This window comes from Chenopodium album, chromosome 11 (assembly GCF_948465745.1).
Source record: "Chenopodium album chromosome 11, dcCheAlbu1.1, whole genome shotgun sequence".
Taxonomy (NCBI): domain Eukaryota; kingdom Viridiplantae; phylum Streptophyta; class Magnoliopsida; order Caryophyllales; family Amaranthaceae; genus Chenopodium; species Chenopodium album.
In genome coordinates, this window is record NC_137844.1 from 43,327,222 (window position 1) to 43,346,955 (window position 19,734).

The 19,734-nt window shown below is 40.5% G+C and overlaps 1 pseudogene; it reads right to left on the reverse strand.

Annotated features, from left to right (window-relative positions):
- Positions 1-613: 613 nt before the first annotated feature.
- On the reverse strand, positions 614-8,704 carry LOC145566644 (putative dolichyl pyrophosphate Man9GlcNAc2 alpha-1,3-glucosyltransferase; annotated as a pseudogene).
- Positions 8,705-19,734: the final 11,030 nt, after the last annotated feature.

Genomic DNA, 19,734 nt, shown 5'->3' on the forward strand with positions numbered 1-19,734 from the left:
AATGTTTTACAAATGAAATACAAAGTTCAAGGTTTAATAGTTATTTTATAATTAATGATGGTGAAAGTTTCTTAGTAATTAAATTCAAAGCGGGAATATTTTCTAGCCGTGAAATATTATGTAGTTACAGTTCTACAAATTTTATTCAATAAAATTAAAATAGGCCAAAAAGCATTTCAAATATGCACCATTCAAATTTTTTAATACGTGTCCATATAAAGCAAAATGACATAAATTCAAGGTTAAATAATTAGTTTTGAATATATGATAATAAATGATTCATTAAAAATAATAAGCGGGAATATTTTTGTTGTTGTAACCTTTCAAAATAGTTTTAATATCTACTTAAACATTTCTTAAAAATAAAGTAAAAGTAAAGTATTTAAGACAACTAAATAAACAAAGTAGATATTAATACCACAAAGTACAATAATGACGCAAAATACATCCCGAAATGACAACAACATTTATCTAAAAGACCTAAATAGTAGATCCGAGAATTGGGTCGTTACAATACATAAACATTAGTCATGATAATGAAAATTTAAATGTAATCAAAGACATTAACTTTAACGTAAATGACACAATAAAGTTGCTGTTATTGATAACAACATCAAACATCCTTAACAAATTGAACCTCGAACAAGTCAGAGGTGTTGAGATCATATTTAAGAAAAATTCCATGACCTGGCTTCAATTTCAATTGCCTCATCATTGAGCGAATTCCATGTTTTAGAGTGGCTAGCACAATTTTCAGTTCCCCTCTCGTATCTCCTTTGACAATATGTAGCTCGGCGTCCCAACGCTTACTTTTATAAGTCAAAGTAACGCGGTTGGTTTCTGCAAGGCTTACAAAATTTTCTTGAGCAAATTTTATTGGCACATTCTACAACATTCAATGGTGCCGATTAACACTAATTTAAATATCAATATTAATTTAAATATCACTATATTAATAACGATTATATTTTAAAGGATAAATAAAAGGTTACAAGTTGATAGTGAAAATATACCAGAATGCCCTGATCAATATATGAAGATGTGAGGGTAACCCCAAACGCAACCTTTCTAGATTGAAAGATCAACCTAGCAAGTCTCTGTTTGGTTTCTTGTTTGCGTTTTTCTAATTCAATTAAATATTTGCCACCAAGAACAACACCATCTCCATGGTCATTCTGATTGTTCATGTTCTCTTGAAATCCTGTGATATCAATCCCACCCCTTATAATACGACAATAAAACTTACCGGAAAAACTGTAGTAAATTACTAATTCATCATCATTGTGGATATCGTTGTCCGTAAGAAATGCATTCCATCCATTTTCAATGTAGATTCCATATTCTCATCTTCTATTTCCACTTCAGTTAGAAACACATCCCAATATTGTGAAGTGTCTATGCCCCTATACTCACGAGCATTTGCGCTCATGTCAGACATTATACCTCTAAATATATCCGAAATCATCTACATATATATGATAATAGTAATTAATAAAATTAATAATTGTGATTATGTAACGATACATGATATAATTTACGTAAATAATTGTAATATTTTATGACATTACCATGCAATCAATCCGGTGAAAAAATCTCCTTAAGAACTAGTAATTACTACTCGGTCATTGTCTTCGTCACACAAAACGCTGAAATTTGGCAAGCTTTCATACACCGTAAAAATATAAATAAAACCACAAAATGAATTTAGTAATCATTTTATTATATTTTGCACAAAAATATTAAGAAAACAAAATTTTGAACTTACCGCATCCATTTTGGGGTGTTTCAGCAAATATGTTAATGAGTTGTAATTGAGTTGCACTTTATTGATTTACAGTTTACAATTTATAGACACAATTTCACCATATGATCTTGAAAAACACTAAATAAATTCAGTGACAACTCACATCAAACAACTGTGATAGGGTATGTTTTACAAGATTCCCTGATAAATATCGTTGACAAATCTTTTACTATCATTTTAATTTTCACGTGGAAAAGCTAAATGTTATAATTTTCAAAGGACATTAATATCCTCATTGACACACTACCATCTGTTGTTTGCAAATAGGGCATGTTCCAATTAATTTAAGTGAGCTGAATTGAATAAAACTAAAACTGAATACAACTAGAACTCAACTAAATAATACAGAGCATAACTAGCTAATATCAATTGAGCATAACTAATATCAACGTAACTGAACCCAATATTTCATGAAAAAAGTAATTAGGGATTGAACTAAACTGAATTGAAAATATATTTTTTTTTTCTAATTATAATTAAAAACCGAAACCAATCCGAAATAATTTAGCTAATGGTTTCTCAAACCGATTTCAATCCGCATTAACATTCTATCTTTTCCAAACGAAACCTAGTTAATTTGGTTTTTCTAATACTATACTAGATACACTCTTTCGAACCATCCAACCCCGAAACCTTAAACTTCACCTGAAGAATTTCTCCAGTGATTTATCAAAATTTCGGTCTATAATTCCGAATTCGGTTTTTAAAATATTCCAAAACAAATCAAAACCGCAATGCAAACTTTTTAAATTTTCCAAACCTATTAATTTGGACTTCAACCGGAGTTAATAATTCGGTTTCATATTCGGTCTGAATCTGAAATACTTGTAACTAATTCATTGACATGTACCGTGATGATAACTTTGTTTACAACTAAAATACACATTATGAAGTCCTTTTCAGTGTATTGTCTTCAATCTGGTTGTCTAACTCTTGACTTTAGAAATGGTAGAATTTAGTGTCATTCACCACATAATTAATTTCAAATTAAAAAATACAAAATATAAAAGCAGTTTTCCTGTAAAAATATCAGCTTTAACGTACTAGTGTAACCGAATAACAATACAATTTTGTTAGGTGATAAAAACGTACTGTAGTATGCATGTACTCCAAAATTGTCCTATTTTCGAAACTATATGCTTTAACATTGACTTGTTAATTCAAGAACTTAAAAAAATAAAATAAATAAGATTCTTTTAATGTCATGTAGAAGTCTTCATTAAGTTACGCATGGATTTATAATTATATAAATTAATAGTTTAATAATTTACTATTTCCTACATTTCTTTTTATTTGATACGTATCTGTAGTCACATTTTCTAATGTACAAAATAAACCCATAATGGTTTAAATGCAACCATTTTATCGATTAACGGGTTGAAAAATATTCAGTATTGAGCTAGCGATCATTTTACTACGTAAGGATTCGAATTGAGCTTGAAATTAATAAGATATTCAAAATCGAAGTCATTTTGACACGAATTAAGAGTGTAATTAGCAATATAACTATGACGACATTATGGTAACAAAAATTTGTAGCTAGAGGTTGCTTATACCATGAGTTGTCACAAAAAATTATGTTATTTACAAATTTGGTCAATTGACCCAAACCCAAACCATAACCACTTAATTTGTACAAGATCACTTTGTATTCAAAAACAATTCTAACGTTCTTAATAAGAACTAGATGCCATTGCATTCAAAAAGAAAACCATTAGAGCTATATTGTACTATAAATATATTCATTTGTCCTTCATTTTTTTAAATTATCAAATTACATATTTTAAACAATGTCACATTACATCTATCACATTCATTATATAGTCACATAATGAAAAAGGTGTAAAATTTTACTGTACTATACAGATACTAAAATCGTCATAAATATATTTTATATTGTCATATTACGTAGATATATATACCTGATTGTCAAATTTATCAATATCCTTTATTATAATATCAATGTGCATAATTATATTGTCATTACTGCAAATTGTAGCAACAATTATTACATTTCAAACATATACTTTAATTATATACTCACATATTGAAAAAAGGGTAAAATAGTATTGTCATCTAAAAATATTAAAATTGTCATACATATTTTATATATTGTCATATAACGTAGATTTATAAACCGATTGTCAATATATCAATATCCATCCTTTATTATAATATCCATATGAATAATTATATTGTCATATACTTTAAAGATATAGTCACATAAAAATTGTCATAAAAATGCTTTATGTTGACATCTTACGTAGAGCCGATTGTCAAATTCTTCAATATCCTTTGTTATACCATCGCTTTGCATAATTAAATTGTCTTTGCTGCAAATTATATCACCAATTATAGCACCAATTTTAATATGTCCATCATATTTTTATTTCTTATATTATGAGTGTTGATGTTGTTTATTATAGTGTCATATTGTAAAATTATAAACTCAATCATCACAAACAATTCTAAGGTTAAGATAAATACCGTTGTGTGTATTGAAAACGTTAATTATTGCTTGGATACTGATACGGCATACCGATAACTAGAATACATCTATCTAAAAATAAGGGACGCTTGTTTGTAATGTTAAAGTTCATAAAATATATTTTACAATGGAAATGAATATTGGTTCTGTCATTTAATGCTTTCCATGCTCTCATTAGACCATTATCCCATATTATTAAACAATTACCTTATTTATATAACTTAATTAAAAATTTCTCAATAAAAAAACAGAAGGATACGATTTGAGACCTATCGTCGTTCAACCACGGGTGTCGACAATTAGGTGAAATGTCCTGCTCCCTCCGTCCTATAATATAGTTCTTGTTTTTGTTATTTCATGGTAAATAGGAGGAGAAAATGAATAAAGTACATTAATAAAAGTGAAAAGTACAACCATAAACAAAAGATAGAGAGAGAAAGTGGAAAAAAGTACGAGTCATGTTCAAAATTCAAGGGTAAATTAGGAAGTACAATGAATAAAGTTTGAAAACGTAACGGGAACAACATTTTGAATCTCCAAAATCGAAAACAGGAACTATATTATGGGACCGAGGGAGTAGATGATGGTGTTGTTTAATTATGATATAATACTACAATTATATGTATATTAAATATATAATGTATTATATCCCTTTATTTATGTCATATTTCAGTTATTTTATTGTCTCTATTTAATAAGCATTATTTTAGATGAATGGACATTTATCGACAATATATTTTTAAATGACGACGGTAAATAAAATTTAATTAATATGATAAAATTTCTAATTTTATTCATGATAGTTTGTTTCCATCACTCCCTTCGAAGTCCTTTATAATGAACTGTATAATGTAATCTCCTCTTGTGTTGTCATTTCTCCACTAATGTTCAATTCAAAAGCAATGATTTTTTTCTATACTGAATCTTATTTACTGTACAATACACTGTAAAAAACGTGTAAAATTATTGTTAAATCGTTCTATAAATATTGTCACTAGCAAATTTCGAAAATTAAATAACCAAAAGTAAGGAAACCACAACCAACCCAAAGCTTATTCACAACAAAAAAAACTAACATCCCAATGGCTAGTTGGTACTCTCTTGTGAAGCCCAAATATCCCAAGGGATGTACTCCTCTTGATGCTCAATCTAAAATATATTTTATGGAACTAAACACCACAAGAAAGAGTGAGATGGATTTCAACAATGTTGTATATGCAATTGTAAAGAAAGAGTCGTATGATGTTCAATATATCGATGATGACGATGTTGTCGACGTAAAGGGAGCTTATACGGAATCCAGGGGCACCATGGCCTGACTGTTATCATGGCCTCTAAATGATTAACCAGGATGACACCAAGCGTCCTGCTCACCTTCCAAACTACTATGACATGTATGGTATTATTGAAAATCCCTCCTCTTTTAATGCAAAGCTTTTGTCTTTTGATTATTCAACTATGGATATTGTCTCTAAGGTCGTTTCACCCATTCTGAAAAAAATAGTTGACCCCTTACCAGTTGTGAATTTGAAATGTCCAATTTATCGCTTGAGAAAATCAAACCCCACTGAGTTAAAAATAGGTTTTGGGAGTGATGCACTTGTTGTTTACCATGTCCATGGAATGTTTACAACCATCGACTTTGTAGTTCTCACTAGCCACCTTGTTGAGGAGGCCCCTGCGTCTAGATATTAAAAGAATTGTCCTACACTACCCATCGGAACTCCAATCGTTGTATGGAATGTTAGGAATGTGTTTAGACCACCTTTCATGGTCAATTCCAGGCACTGGTTGAGAAACACGACCCCGGAGTTATAATACTCATTGAGACACGAGTAACCCTGAAGAATTGGACCCGTCTCTATAAAAAAATTGCGGAAAAAACCAAGCAACAAAGGATTCCTTTATGCCTTACTTATGTTTGTGGCAGTGAACATCTTAAGATGTTCAGCAATAATAACTGCTAAAATCATCAAAATGAAATGGTCAATAAGATGAAAGTGAATTAAAGCTTACCTTGAAATGAAAACAAGTAAAATGAGAAGGAACTATTAAGTAAGGCATAGAGGAATCCTTTGTTACTTGGATCCTTTGTCTGCTGAACCATTGAAGGCAAACAAGTTGACACGGTGGCTACAAGGCTAATAAGCCTTAAGGACTGGTTATAAAAAACTTTTTTCCACTTTATTAGAATTGATGTAGTGCAAAAAGTTGGAAACATAATCCTCATAAATTCCCCTCTCAAAGGGAGCAAGACGGGCCAAAACCTGCATGTTTTAAAAATTTAATAAGAAGACCACGGTTTTATTGATTTAGAAGTACAGTCACTTGGTCACACAATGTTATAAAATGTTTGTCATCAAGAACCCAATTTGCAACCAAAAGGTGTTGTTTATATGATGTTTCATTTTAGAGGTTTCTTCCAAAGGGAAAAGAAGGAAAAATTTCATCATGGGTTTCATGGAGAAAGGATAGTATCCAATCAAATGTAAGCCAGAGTCAAACCACTTTCAAAATATTACATATTCTTAACCTACAAAAATAAGTGGAAACTCCAAGAAACTTATATACTTTGCATATGACAGGGCAATTAGAAACAAATCATAAGATAATCATGTGTATCAACAGTTTAAATTTAACAGTTAAGCAAAAACATGATGCCTCCACTTATTTAACACGGTTTAATAAATAGAAGAGTTTACATGTGAAAAAAGAAGAGATCACTGTGCATTCATACATAATTATGAGCAAGTATAAACAACAATATATACCATCTAACATGTACTTAGTAGAAGGGCATGAGAAGGTTTCCTATTTCATACTTCTAAAAAGGCTTCTTTTGAATGCAGATATGGCCACCAGAATACAACAAATGTTCCAATGACAACCAAGGCTAGTTTTGACTCTTCAAGGAAAGGATTGCGATGCCTTAAGCATCTACCAAGGAGATGGCTAAAAAATGATGGAGCAAAATATGTACTCATCTGTCATAAAACAATGAATTAAACAACTTCAAAACACAAGAAATGACAGTTGTAACACAAGTCAATTTAATTTTAAGACAGAGACCTTAACATGTTTTTGCTTATGCCAAACAGGGATTGAATGCAAAGGCTCATTCTTAATTAAGCAAAGAAAATTTGAATTAAAACTTAATCAATTTTTTCTCTGCACTTTATATCTCCTATAATATATGAAGTCATCAACTGATTCATATTTTACAGAGCACGCTACATTTTCTTAACAAGAATGGCGGCCCAATTTCTTCTTTATTTTGAGTACAAATTAACTAAAAACAAGGGAAATAGGTTGCTAACAACAAACATGTAAGACAAGGATAACCAGCATCCTTGTTGATTACTTTTTGGCTTTACAAGCAATGCATAAACCCAAGTCGTCACTCAAAAGTACTTCAAAAATGCATTAATGATAAAATTTTGGAGCATATTAAGCAAAGGATTTGGATAGTTTTGTATGCAGTGGCCAAAATTGCATCCAAAAAGAAAATATAGTTGTTTGGGAAAATAGCAGGTGGGGAAAATTTTGAGCCATGACATTAATTCATAATATTGAGGTCTCAAACATTAGACCAATGTTTGTATGTAATTCTAATCCCTTACGTATCACTTTAAATTAAACAGAAAAAAGGTTGGATTGGTTTTTCCGGGGCCAACCAAGTTTAGGCCATGCTCACATGGGGTGACTGGACTAAGGGATAAGGAAGCACCTGCTTATGGCTCAAAGCAAGAGTGAAAAAAGCACAAGCTACCAGCTCTCTACTGGAGATAATAGCCGCAACAACACCAATAGTGAGACCCAAGCTGATACAGTTGAAGTGGAAAATAACATAAAGTTAATACAAACTGGAAAATAAAATAAAGTTGATGAGTTAATACAAACTGGAAAATAACATAAAGTTGATGAGTCAATACCAATTAACATTTAGTATCAAAAACATGGAGAAACAATCAGTTCAAAAGGCAACTTCTAGTCTTCCACTATAGGATCCTCAGAGAGCTGTGTAATACTGAGGAGTCTACCAGAAACAACTCACCCAAGATAAGACTCGTGACCACGAGAAGTGAAAAGGGAAACAGATTCAGGGAGGAATGACTTCAAGAAGATGCCGTGAACATATCTCTGATACGCAGTCAGTGGAGGGTAGTCAAGGCCCTCGTAGCTCAATTCATTGGCAGTGCTATTACGATACCATTACTTAACAGGAAGATTAGTAGTAATCTCCATCCAATGCCTATAGGCTTCAAAATCGCCAAATTTTGGGGATTTCCAGCACCAGAGTAAGGATGAAGTGAAACAGCTATCCTAACTAACAATGCAAATAGGGAGATGCACAAGAATGAGGCTCCCAAACCTTTGTTAAGTAACCACTGTTTTGGGTAAAAATTACCCATGCCACGTGGCCTAGTCAGTAGGTGACACGTGTTAGGCTAGGATAAGCCCAAAGTGGACGTATCCCCATTTGACACGTGGCGTTCCCCAAGTTTGGGAGAAAAGGTGGCCTTCATGGCCCAAATCCCGAGAAAGCGACAATGCGGCGCAACCCATCAGAATTATGTCAGAGTGATCTAAGAAAGGGCACATTAACCAATGACCCTATAAATAGGGAGATTACCCCATTTTGGGGGCACGCTCATTTATCACAACTTACTTACATTCTCTCACATCAGAGAAAACACCCGATCTCGGAATCCGAGAAGATCTCACTTTTACCTTTTCCGCACTTTTTACTTTCTCCAGCACATTCTAACTTGATCGTCGGAGGCGGAGCTCTTTCCAAATGGAGTCTCCGTGTTTTGTAGGTATAGACCGCGCCGGACCAGTCTTCGAGCTATAACTCTCCCGAGGGACCAGAAAACACCCAAAACATTTGGCGCCGTCTGTGGGGAGAGTACCTCAAAGATGGTTTAAGAGTCTGTACCACCACCTGACCCCAATTGGCATCCGTTCGATGGGGAGGTCTATTCAAACCATGATTCTGATAACGACTGTGAAGTCGAAACTTATGTGGCCCCTGATGGGTCACTTATCTCTAAATGCATCCGTACCAGAGATCAACTAGAACGGGGTGATAGCCAGGCGGGTCCAAGAAATCCCTCTAGCCAGTCGGCTGGGGAAACCCAAACGACAAGGGGTCAGACTCCAATCACTCGAGATGAACTCATGAAATTCATGACTAGTTTCAAGGGTGAAATCAAGGACCTGATCAACAAAAACAAGGCTGGCCCTAGTAAGGGTCAGTCGGCAAGGAAGACTCCTCAAGATGAGAGGAGGAAGACAGTTAAGGACAAGCAGCCTACTCCACATCTAAAAGGAGAAGGCTGCCGCAACACTTGACTGATCTAAAATAATCCTTCTGCCTCAGAAGGGAGCCAGAAGGGTCATCCGGCAAGTCCAGCCGAATGGCAGCAAGAAATCATTCTCTGATGCTCGACATATCATTGAGCACAAGAGAAACCAGCAGTTGTCTAACTCAGCCTCTACCTCGAGCTTCCCAGACAGCTTCAAAGCAACATCAGCAAGGAATTCTCATTCCTTGCATGAGAGCCATACAAGCGGCAAGTCCGTCCACACTAGTCCTCAAATGATCGGGTCAGCCCCGTATGTGCCTCAGATGCCATACGGACAATATGCCCTCCAGTCGGCCTTTTTCGGAGGTCATGCGACATACAACGTCCAACCTTTGGACTGGCAGCTCCATCTACTCAAACTTGGTGAACAACCTTTCGCGTTCACCAAGGAAATAACCGAGGCGGCACAGCCGGCCAAGTTTAAGAATGTCTTGGTTGGTGCCTATGATGGTATCACCAACCCTGAGGACCACCTCATGGCATACACCAACCTCATGTACCTACAGGGGTTGGATAATGCTACGTGGTGTTGATGTTTTCCGGCTACATTGAAGGGCATTGCCCAACAATGGTTTGGCAACTTGCCAGCCGGTTGTATAGACAGCTTCAAGAGGTTTGCCTTCTTGTTTGCTTCCAACTTCTCAATGAACATCCCTGCTAAGAAAACAAGTCTTGACTTGAGCACCATTAAGTAGGGAGAGAAAGAAGCGCTCCGCTCCTACGTCAGGCGATTCAATCTGATTAGAATTCAGATTCAAGGACTGCCTGACAAAGTGGCATTTACAGACTTCTTCAAGGGTCTGAAGGACGGGTTGACCTTTAAGTTCGATCTCGTCAGAAAGAGGGTTTTAACCCTTCAAGAGGCGCTGATGGAGGCAGAAAGCTTTATACAAGCAATCGATCTCTACTCGCCCAACAATCAGTTAGACTCTAAAAAGTCTGATGAACAAAAAGAGAGTCAATCTGCTCAGCCGGCTCCCAAAGCTGAAGAGAGCAAAAGAGAAAAGAAGTCTAGGCGGTCAATGATTCTGATCAGCCATCCCAGAAGAAAAAGAAAGAATTTAAACCGTACGTCCTCAAGTACGAGTTTAATAAAGATTGCTACTCCATCCTCATGGAGAGCAAGGATCGGCTAACTATTGAGAAGCCGAATCCTATGAAGAGTTCTGTTCAATCGCGGAACAAAAATAAATACTGCCAATATCATGAAGAAGTTGGCCATGACACCAACGACTACTATAGCCTCAAGCGGACGTTGGACCGTCTAGCTGACAAGGGGATGCTGAAATCTTACATCTTGAAGTCCAAAGGGATTCTCAAGACAAATCCAGGGCATTCGTCCAAACTATCTAGCCTACTAGTAGCTCGGACACTGATAAAGATCGGATCTACACCATAGCAGGCGGATTCGCAAGCGGTGGCCCGACCATCCGAGGCACCAAGGGTCATCTGAAAAAGATGATCCATGAAGTTGATGAGGGGCAGGCGTCTGCCAGCGGTACCTTTCCAGACGTCCTTATTACTGAAAAGGACCGGGGCAGCGTCCGCCGTTCGCATCATGACCCGGTTGTCGTTGAATGTAAGGTCGCCAACCAGCTGGTTGGACGGATCCTTATAGACACGGGAAGTTCCTCGGACATCATCAGCTACAAGTGCTTGAAAAAACTCAAGTACACTCCCAGCAGCATGCACTCGGTCACCCATCCCTTAGTTGGATTTGGGGGTGGAGTGGTGTACCCAGTCGGTAGGATTGACTTATCCATCCGGCTGGGAGAGAAAAGGGAAGGACGGCACCTGGTCGTCAAGTTCTTGGTCGTTGAAGAGTTGACCGCCTATAACATCATCTTGGGCCGTCCAACTTTGAAAGAATCCAAGGCGGTTATTATCCCGCCCCTCATGTTGCTGAAATACGAAGGGATGATGGTTCTGTTGGCTCCCTAAACGGGGATCAGAAGATGGCTCGAGAGTGTTACCTCTCAGACGTCAATCCTATTGTGGCCTCAGCCGGCCAGGGGGAGGAGCCAATAGACCTTGACAATTTCAAGGATCCCAGCCTAGCCCCACCAGCAGCCGTCAAGAAAAGAAAAGCTGATCAGCTGGTGGAGGTAAAAAAGGATAAAAAATAGCAATCACTGACCGGGGAACGGTCAAAAGAGCTCCGTCCCTAGCCGGCTGGTGAACACGTTGATATCGCTCTGGATGACAGTCGTCCAGAGCGTACTGTTAAGATGGGGACGGCTGCCTTTGCTAAGTTGGATGCAGACTTGCACCTTCTGCTAAGAGAATTCAAAGACATCTTTGCCTTTAAAGTGGAAGAGATGCCAGCCATCAGCCCGGATCTTGTTGTCCACAAACTCGCCGTTGATCCAAAAAAGAAGCCTATCCGGCAAAAGAAAAGAAATCACGGTGAGGAGAGAAGTCAGGTGGCAGCTGCCGAGGTTAAAAAGTTATTAGACGTTGGGTTCATTCGGCCATGTAACTTCCCCGACAAAAACACCCAATGTTGTGCTTGTAAAGAAGCCGAATGGTACTTGGCGTATGTGTGTTGATTACACTGACGTGAACAAGGCATGTCCAAAGGACAGTTACCTGCTTCCAAAGATCGACAGTCTGGTCGACTCTATAGCCGGGCATGCCTTGATGAGCTTTATGGATGCCTACTCAGGCTTTCACCAGATTCCCTTGTGGAAGAAAGATCAAGAGAAGATGGCCTTCGTCATTGATAAGGGGTTATTCTGCTATATTGTGATGCCGTTTGGCTTGAAAAATGCGCCTGCTACTTTCCAACGGATGAATAATATAGTTTTCATTAATCAAATTGGGAGGAATTTAGAGGCGTACATTGATGACATGATAGTCAAATCCAAGCTACAGACGGGTCACCTTGCTGATCTTCGAGAAACCTTCACCACACTCAGGTGGCATAAGGTCATGTTAAATCCCAAGAAATGTGTCTTTGGTGTTGAGTCTAGGAAGTTTCTTGGATTCCTGATTGATCAAAGGGGGATAGAGGTCAACCCCGAGAAGATACAGGCGGTAATTGACATGAAGTCACCCTGCACTATCAAGGAAGTTTAAAAACTCACCGGTTGTCTGGCGGCATTGGGGAGATTCCTCAGCCGGTCAGGCAACAAATGCCTTTACTTCTTCCAAGCAATCAGGAAGAAGACTAGATTTAAATGGGGAGATGATGTTGAGTGTAGGGAATATTTCAAGTATCCTACACTTGAGCCCCACTGTGATCATACACTTAAGCATGGTGGCGTCCAAAGGGAAGGAAGCTAGAGCAAAAGAGTCGCCAACAAGTTTTAGGAATTTGTAAACCGTTCACAGGGTGAAGGTTACACCCCTTCAAGATCCATGAGATTGCTAACTCCATAGTGGTCTGGAACCATAACTGGATATTCAGGGATGAAGGTACAAATCTAAACTAAAAGAGATTGAACCTGCCCTAAAAAGGCCTCTACTTTATTCTTCTCATATTCATGTGCGCTTTCTGACTAACATACAATCAATATATTAACCCTAAACCTATTTAATCTATGTTGGTTGAATATTAATGCACATTAGCCTAAACAAAATTATTAATTATCTTATTAAGCGTGATTACAAGTACAAATTCCCTTTAAACCTGCAAGAGAGGGTGTGATCAAGCAATAACAATAAAAATATCAAGCAACATAATAACAACAATCATCATCATCATTTTTTTGGGTAAAAATACCTTGTCCATGTGGACCAATCAGAGAGGGCCATGTGTCAAGCATAGGCAGGTCCATTTGGGCCAATTGTCAGCTGACACGTGGCAGCCTTAGATGCCTTCCAGAATTGCGGCTTTCAAGGCCCAATTCCCAAGAACGCCGCAAAGCGGCACAACCCACCAAATCTAGGTCAAGTGACCTAAGAGAGGGAACGTTCCCCAATGACCCTATAAATAGGGAGATATCCCCCAATTTTGGGGGACATTCATTCAATCATTTTATTAATCCTACCCTACATTCTCTCACATCAAAGAGCACTTGATCTCGGAACCCGAAAAGATCTCATTTCATTTTCCGCAACTTCTCCCACTCATATTCAAGTACTAACTTGATCGTCGGATGCGGAGCTCTAAGCACCTGGAGTCTTCGTAATTTTGCATGTACAGGCGTAGTCGGATCAGTCCTCGAGCTGTAACTCTCCCGAGGGACAAAAACACCCGAAACATTTGGCGCCGTCTATTGGGAGAGTACCTCAAGGATGGTTCAAGAGTCTGTATCGCCTCCTGACCCCAAGGCTAACCAGCCGGAGGTCTTTACAGACCATGAGGATGATGAGCCTCAGGTCGGAACATACATTGCCAAAGATGGCTCTCTCATCACTAAGCACATCTGTCCTAGAGACACCCTGGAACGAGGTGAAAGCCAAGCGGGTACCAGTAGGCCCCCTGGTCAGCCAGAAGGGGAAACCCAGTCGGCAAGAGGTCAGGCTGCAGTCACCAGAGACGAGCTCATGAAATTCATGACGAGTTTCAAGGGTGAGATCAAGGACCTGGTCGAAAAGAAAACTGCTGGCTCTAGCAAAGGTCAGCAGGCCAAGAAGTCTCCTCGAACTGCGAGGAAGAAGTCAGTTAAAGACAGGCATCCTACTCCACACCCCAAGGACAAGACTGCACCTTCCATTGACTGGTCGAAGATCCTTCTGCCCCAAAAGGGTCCAAGAAATCCCTGCCGGGAGGATCAACTTGTGGGTTACAAAAAATCTACCCCTGACGCTCGGCAAATCATCGAGCGCAGGAGAAGTCAACAGTTGTCTGAGTCAGCCTCTACTTCGAGCTTTCCAGACAGCTTTAAAAACACATCTGTAGGGTATATTTAATCCTTGCATGAGAGCCATACAAGCGGTAACACCGTCCATTCTGGTCCTCAAATGATCGGGAATGCACCGTATATAACCCCTATGGTTTATGGTCTGTATTTTCCTCATTTCATGAAGCCAGCCTTCTTTGGGGGTCAGGCGGCATACAATGTCGAACCTTTGGACTGGCAGCTCCGTCTGCTCAAACTTGGTGAACAAACTTCTACGTTCACCAAGGAGATAGCAGAGGTCGCCCAGCCGGCCAAGGTTAAGAATGTGTTGGTGGGTGCCTATGACGGTACCACCAACCCGGAGGACCACCTCATGGCCTACTCCAACCTCATGCACATGCGGAGGTTGGAGGATGCTATGTGGTTCCGGTGCTTCCCAGCTACATTGAAGGGCATTGCCCAACAATGGTTTGACAACCTGCCAGCCGGATGTATGACAGCTTCAGGAAGCTTGCCTTCCTATTTGCCTCCAACTTCTCGATGAACATCCCTACCAAGAAAACAAGTCTCGACTTGAGCACCATCCAGCAGGGAGACAGAGAAGGACTTCGCTCCTATGTCAGGCGGTTCAACCTGGTGAGAATTCAAATCCAGGGGCTGTCTGACGAGGTAGCCTATACAGACTTCTTCAAGGGTCTGAAGGACGGGTCGACCTTTAAGTTTGACCTTGTCCGGAAGAGGGTTTTCACCCTTCAAGAGGCGTTGATAGAGGCGGAGAGCTTTATTCAAGCCATCGACCTCTGCTCGTCCAGCCATCAGCCGGACTCCAAGAAGTTCGACAAGCGAAAAGAGAGTCGGTCTGCTAAGCCGGCTCAAAAAGCTGAAGAGAGCAAAAAGAGAAAAGAATTCTGGGCGGTTGAGGAACCTGATCAGCCATCCAAAAAGAAAAAGAAAGAATTCAAATGTATGTCTCACGGTATGAATTCAATAAAGACTGTTACACCATCTTTACAGAGGTGAAGGACCGATTGACCATTGAGAAGCCGAATCCTATGAAGAGTTCCGTTCAGTCACGGAACAAGAATAAATTCTGCCACTTCCATCAAGAAGTGGGCCATGACACCAACGACTGCTACAGTCTCAAGCGGACGTTGGACCGTCTGGCTAACAAGGGCTTGCTGAAGTCCTATGTCTTGAAGTCTAAAGCGACTTCTAAGACGAATGCGAGGCAGTCGTCAAAAACTTTCCAGCCTACTAGTAGCTCGAATACCGACAAGGATCCGGTCTACACTATAGCAGGCAGATTCGCAAGCGGTGGCCCGACCATTCGGGGCACCAAGGATCATCTAAAGAAGATGATCCATTCAACTGATGATGGACAAGCATCCTCCAGTGGAACATTCCCTGACGTCCTCATCACTGAGAAGGATCGGGGCAAAGTGCGCCGACCGCAGGCGACCCAGTCCTCATTGAATGCAAGGTCGCCAATCAGCTGGTTGGCCGGATCCTAATAGGCACAGGTAACTCCTCTGATCTCATCAGCTTCAAGTGTCTGTCCAGGCTTAATTACAAGAGGGACAGCTTGCGCGACGTCTCCCATCCATTAGTTGGCTTTGGCGGAGGGGTCGTGCACCCAGTCGGACAAATCGCTATACCCATCCGGCTGGGGGAGAAGGGAAAAAGGCGACACATGGTCGTCCGGTTCCTAGTGGTTAAAGAGCTGACCGCCTACAACATTATTCTTGGCCGACCCACTCTGAATGAGTGCAAGGCCATGATTATCCCAGCTCTCATGCTTCTCAAGTATGAAAAGGATGATGGCACTGTTGGCTCCCTCGACGGGGATCAGAAGACGGCAAGGGAGTGTTATCTCTCAGACGTCAAGCAGACTGCTGCTTTAGCCGGCCAGCTGAAGGAGCCAGTAGACCTTGACGATGTCAAGGACCCTGATTCACCCCCTCCAGCAGCAGCAAAGAAAAGAAAAACTGAACAGCTGGCGGAGGTGAAAAAGGAGAAGAAATAGCAATCACTAACCGGGGAACGGTCAGATGATCTCCGTCCCTAGATGGCTGGTGAGCACATTGATATTCCTCTAGACGACAGCCGTCCAGAGCAAATTGTTAACGTGGGGACGGTTGCCTTTGAAAGGCTTGGTGCCAACTTGCACCTTCTACTGAAAGGATTCAAAGACATTTTTGCCTTTGAAGTGGAAGAGATGCCAGGGATCAGCCCGGATCTCGCTGTCCACAAACTCGCAGTGGATCCGAAAAAGAAGCCCATCCAGCAAAAGAAAAGAAATCATGGCAAGGAAAGAAGTCATGCGGCAACTGCCGAGGTCAAAAAGCTGTTAGACGCCGGGTTCATTCGGCCATGTAACTTCCCTGATCGGGTTGCGAACGTGGTGCTTGTAAAGAAGCCGAATGGTACTTGGCGCATGTGTGTTGATTACACTTACTTGAACAAGGCATGTCCAAAGGACAGTTACCCGCTTCTAAAGATAGACAGCCTTGTCGACTCTACAGCCAGTCATGCCTTGATGAGTTTTATGGATGCCTACTCCGGCTTCCATCAAATACCCCTGTGGAAAAAAGATCAAGAGAAGACGGCCTTCTTCACTGATCAAGGGTTATTCTGCTATACGGTGATGCCGTTTGGTTTGAAGAATGCGCCGCTTCTTTCCAGCGGATGATTAATACAGTCTTCATTTAATCAGATTGGGAGGAATGTAGAGGCGTACATTGATAACATGATAGTCAAATCCAAGCTACAGGCGGATCACCTTGATAATCTCCGTGAAACCTTCACCACACTCAGGCGGCATGATGTCATGTTAAATCCCAACAAGTGTGTTTTTGGTGTTGAGTCTGGGAAGTTTCTCGGATTCCTGATTGATCAAAGGGGGATAGAGGCTAACCCCGAGAAGATACAGGCGGTGATTGACATGAAGTTACCCCGCTCTGTCAAGGAAGCTTAGAGGCCTACCGGTTGTCTGGCTACGCTTGGGAGATTCCTCAGCCGGTCAGGTGACAAGTGCCTTTATTTCTTCCAGGCAATCAGGAAGAAGACTAGATTTGAATGGGGAGATGATGCTGAGGCGGCCTTTCAGAAGCTAAAAGAACATTTACACTCCTTGCCGAGGCTTGTTAGCCCTCTTTCAAAAGTGACGCTTTACATGTACCTAGCCGTCTCAGATCGTGCCCTCAGTGCCGTTCTCCTTGCTAAGAGAGACGGTATTCAGCTCCCGGTCTATTTCATTAGCCATGTACTCAGAAATGCTGAACTCCGATACCCCATGTTTGAAAAATTTGGCCTTGCTCTCTACATGGTTGTTAAGAAGTTGAGACCATACTTCTTGGCACATCTCGTGGGGATCTATACAGATCAACCCCTCAAGCGGCCAATGACAACCCTGGACTCATTCGGTAGAATGCTCAAATGGGCTATTGAAATGCAAAGTCTTGAACTCACCTATGAACCGAGAAAGGTAGTGAAGGGTCAGGCGTTTGCCAACTTCATTGTTGAAATGACAAGGCCGGTTGCTCTGGATAACCTTGATCAGGTTTGGAAGGTTATGTAGACGGGAGCTCTACTATGAACGGCTGTGGTGCATGCATAATCTGTCAATCTCCGGAAGGAGATAAATATGAATATGCACTACGGTTTAAGTTTCAGGCCTCAAACAATGAGGCGGAATATGAAGCCCTGCTAGCCGGTATTCGCATGTGTAAGGCGGCAGGGGCAACAAAAATTGACGCCTACTCTGATTCTCAGTTGGTCGTTAGCCAATACCATGGTGAGTATGAAGCCACCCATCCGGATATGATCAAATACTTGCAGGCGGTCAAAGCTGAAGCTGGGACACTTGAACAATTTCACCTAAGTCAAGTGCCTAGGTCTGAAAATAACCAGGCGGATGCATTGTCAAAATTGGCATCCTCCGCATCTTGTGATACGCCTCGGTCAGTCTTCTGGAAAGTTATGGAAAAGAGGAGTATATCTGATGACGAGCCCATTGGAGTACTGGACTGAATTTCTACTTGGATGGATAGCATCCGGGCATATCTGACAGACGGCACGCTCCCTGATTCACCCTAGGAGGCGGTCGTACTGAAGAAGCGTGCTGCAAACTTCGAGATGAGGGAAAGAGAGCTCTTCAAGGCGGGGTTTCTGAAGCCTCTATTGAAGTGAGTTACCCCAAAAAAGGGGAGAGAAGTTCTCGAAGAATTGCATGCGAGATACTGCGCCTCTCATGCAGGCGGCAGGTCCCTAGCCGTTAGAGCCAGTCGGCACTATTTCTGGCCCACTCTTGAGTCAGATGCCATGGAGTTTGTTAAAAAATGTGATAAGTGTCAAAGATTTAGCAAGCTAATCCATCGCTCGGCTACTGACCTGACGGCAATCCACAGCCTAGTCCCGTTTGCTAAATGGGGCATGGACATTCTAGGTCCTTATACGCCTGCACCAGGTGGAAAGCGCTATATTCTAGCGGTTGTGGATTATTTCACCAAGTGGGTGGAAGCAGAGGCGGTCAAAGGCATCAAGACAAAGGATGTCATCTCCTTCATATGGAAGAACATTATCACCCGGTTTGGGGTACCCATGTCTATGGTGTTTGATAATGGACCTTAACTCGAGACACCTCAGCTTAAAACTTGGTTAGGAGATCAAGGGATCTCACATTGCTTTGCATTAGTCGGCCGACCCCAAGCAAACGACTAAGTTGAAGCCTTCAACAAACTTATCTCAGACGTTATCAAAAAGAAAATTGAAAGAGCCGGTGGTTTATGGGCTAAAGAGTTAATTCATGTCCTATGGGCCTTCCGAACAACTGAAAAGGGGGCAACCGGTGAAACCCCATTTCTCATGGTTTACGGTGCTGAAGCCGTCTTGCCTATCGAGCATATGAGCCGACTCTACGAGTCATGCTATACGATGAAGAGGCAAACTGGGAAGCCATGCGGCTAGCATTGGACTCACTCCCGGAGAGCAGGGGCAATGCCGCCTTGCGTCATGAGATTTACCGTCTGAGAATTACTCGTGCCTATAACAAAAGAGTACACAAACGGCCCTTAAAGGTTGGGGACTTTGTGTTATGTAAGACGGAGGCAACCGGTAGGGCTAATGAATAAGGAAAGCTAACTCCTAACTGGGAAGGCCCCTACCGAATCTATGAAGAAGTGAGAAACGGCACCTACCTGCTGGAAACCCCAGACGGCAAGCGGCTGCCTATAACTTGGAATGTAGACAACTTGAAAAAGTACTACTTCTGAGACTTGTAAATTTTTG